Source organism: Esox lucius, chromosome 4, assembly GCF_011004845.1.
Source record: "Esox lucius isolate fEsoLuc1 chromosome 4, fEsoLuc1.pri, whole genome shotgun sequence".
NCBI lineage: Eukaryota > Metazoa > Chordata > Actinopteri > Esociformes > Esocidae > Esox > Esox lucius.
In genome coordinates, this window is record NC_047572.1 from 2842880 (window position 1) to 2846046 (window position 3167).

Below are 3167 nucleotides of genomic sequence, written 5' to 3' on the forward strand. Positions count from 1 at the left end.
CTCCTGTGGGTGGTGAGCCACGGGAAGGCGGCCCCACGTCGCCCGTTTGGGCTGAGCCCGGCCGGGCCCCATGGGGAAAGGCCCGGCCACCAGGCGCTCGCATACGAGCCCCAACCCCGGGCCTGGCTCCAGGGTGGGGCCCCGGCTGCACCATACCGGGCGACGTCATGGAACTCAAAATTGTACTCATCATTAAGGGGGTTTTGAACTGCTCTTAGTCAGACCCGTCGCCTAGGACCCTACCAGGGGCATATAGCCCCAGACAACATAGCTCCTAGGGTCACTCGGGTACTCAAACCTCTCCACCACGTTAAGGTGGCAGTTCAGGCAGTTCATGGTGATTGTCAAAATGCAATTTAGCACAGTGATGACAGTCCTGAAGTAAAGCATAGTGTTTTACTCAAGCTGAAGGAGTTTAAGCCCGGTCTACTCTGTCAGCCTTCAAAAGAAGCCTTCGATTTAGTCCAACAAATCGAGGAGCTATTCCGAACTACGACCGATGCCTCCTTCATGGATCCAAATGCCATGGATATGCTGGAGAGAGAGAGTGGGCTCTTGGACAGCAGGCTTCCTTCATGCCATGATCTGCAAAAAGAAATACATGAAAAGATACATTAGGCTGAGTTTGAGAATTGCAGCAAAGCAGATTAGTGCTCAAAGAAAAAAACTGCTGTCTGATGATGGCCACCACGGAAGCAAAAGCCAGGCAAAAAGGGCAAAAAATAACCAGCAAGGCCAAGAAACATCTAGGCATACAATAAGCAGGCCCCCACCAAACACCTTGCTCGTTGCCATGGAGGCGCTTGGTCTTACCTTTGCTTCTACAAATGTCCCACCACCTATTGTGGCTTCAGCATACAGACCCTCCCTGTTTTGCCTTTCTTCTGGTCTCTTGTTAAATTTTTGTACTAGTTTTACTGATTGTATGCTGATCATTAGGGCTGGGCGGTATGACGGTATATATCATTACTGCAGAAGAAATTGTAAACTGTAACAGATTTGTTTTATTCTGTATAAACCACGACATGTAAATAGGTAGGCGTGGTTACCTCACGGGCAGCGTGAGTGAGACTGAGACACTGATATTTGTCAAAGAAACAGGAGAAAGACCAAGAGGATCCACAAAGTAATTACGTTTTCTAAAGTAACATGATATTTTTTTGGGGGGGAGGCGCAGAAGTCAATTAGAGCAGTGTAGCACCCGAAAAGTTTAGAGGGACGCACATGCTCGCAATGGGGCTTACTTGACAACAAGTTAATATATCAATATTCTAACGAATAGAAATAACCTTAAATAATGTATCTATCCGTCTCTTATGTGTACAGTTACTTTCAGAGTGGACGCGCAAGCGGTTGGCATGGTAATGAACAGCCTGCTTGTTAAAGGCAATAGGTGAAACAGAATTTTGGTCATACCGCCCACCCCTACTGATCATATATTAAAAGTCCAACAAATCTGCTTCATGAAATTTGAGTATGTGTTGTCTTGTTTGTGTTAGTTTTGGCACTTGACAATGATTTTCTGACTAATTTCAAACAATATTATATTCTCTTACACTTACAGCTTTATCACCGCATCAGCTTCAGCACTCCACTGTTCAAATAGTGCCACCAACCAGCTTCATCATCACTCCACTGCTTACAGGAATGGCAAGCTCCCCCAGCCTGGTTATCACTCCACTCTCCACTGATAATCCATCCTGTTGAAAACAAACAAAATGACAACACACATATAGCGATTGTGAATGGCTTTGCAAATTAATTTCCACCTGTTCGAGCTGGAACTTGACTTACATTATCTAGGTATAAGTCTTGCTTAAGATTTGTCCATCACCTCCTAAAAGTGAAAATGTTGTCAAATGAAATGTAATACAAAAAATATGTTTTCTGGTTTCAGGTGTATACATTCCTTGAATCCCACACAAGTGACTGTTTGATTAAAGTTTAATGTGTCACAAAAAGACACCAAAGATAAACGTTGTATATTGAAAATAACTTGAAGAAAGCCCAACTGACATGAGGTTCCAGTTGCTAACGTTAGTAAAATGGTGACGACAATTAATCTATTATCTTCCAATAAACATTAAATAAAACTGGCTACATAAAACAAAACTACTGACTAGATTCATGAGAGGTCGGAAAATGTGTTTAATAGTCAAAATTCAAATTATTTCATCAACTTACTAGCGAGCGTACTTCGGAAGCTCCTAATATTAATGGTCTTCAGTGCTGGAACTATCAGTGTTTGGAACTATTGGCTGCTCCATGACACGTGTTACTTCCGCATTCCAAACTCCTCTCGGTTTATCCATACCTTATTCATGTCACCTAGGCACAAACGATGCATGTGCTTAAACTAGGAATAGTGATTTGCATGGGGATGTGCCTAAGATCTAAAAAAGCACTCACTGTCTTCATAGTCTGATTCTATCTGCTGTTCTTGGCTTCATTGCTGTCTGCCTGTTAAAGTCCCGCCCCCTCATTAAATTAAGGACAAGGAAATACAGAAATAAATGAATATAGAAATAAAACAATACAGAAATGAAAAAATACGGAAATAAATATATAAAGAAATATAAGATTATGGAAATTAATATAAAAAAATTAATGCAGGTATCAACGGTCAAGGAATTTAATAAACAGGGATAATAATATTGGTTAATACGTTTATTATTATATTTTTATATATAAATATATTTATTGATTTATTGTAAGATTATTTATTTGTAATTTTGGCAGGTTTGGTCCTCCATATGGAATCTCAAAAAGGCCATGTCACATCAACCACCCATATGCTCCACCACGTGTCTTTGTTAAATATATGGGGACAATGTTTCGATCCACTGGGATCTTTGTCAGGTCTTTTCAAGAAAGTGTACCACACATAGTAATAGACATACAATACCGTTAAAAATATTGGGGTAATTTTTTGTCCATTAAAATAGCACCAAATTAATCAGAAATACAGTATATACACTGTTAAAGTTGTACATGACTATTGTACCTGGAAAGACTTCTTTTTAATTGAATACCTACATAGGTGTACAGAAGCCCATTATCAGCAACCATCACTCCTGTGTTCCAGTGGCTAATCCAAGTTTATTATTTTAAAAGGCTAATTGATCATTAGAAATCCCTTTTGCAATTATGTTAGTATCATTGAAAAC

The 3167-nt window shown here is 40.2% G+C and overlaps 1 long non-coding RNA gene across 1 annotated transcript; it reads right to left on the reverse strand.

Moving 5' to 3' along the window:
• Nucleotides 1-279: 279 nt before the first annotated feature.
• LOC117594378 lies at nucleotides 280-2259 on the reverse strand. The gene is made up of 3 exons (XR_004575651.1): nucleotides 2185-2259; nucleotides 1563-1700; nucleotides 280-585 (listed from the first exon to the last, which is right to left on the reverse strand). It is a non-coding gene; the product is annotated as an uncharacterized LOC117594378 (long non-coding RNA).
• Between the last annotated feature and the right edge of the window lie 908 nt (nucleotides 2260-3167).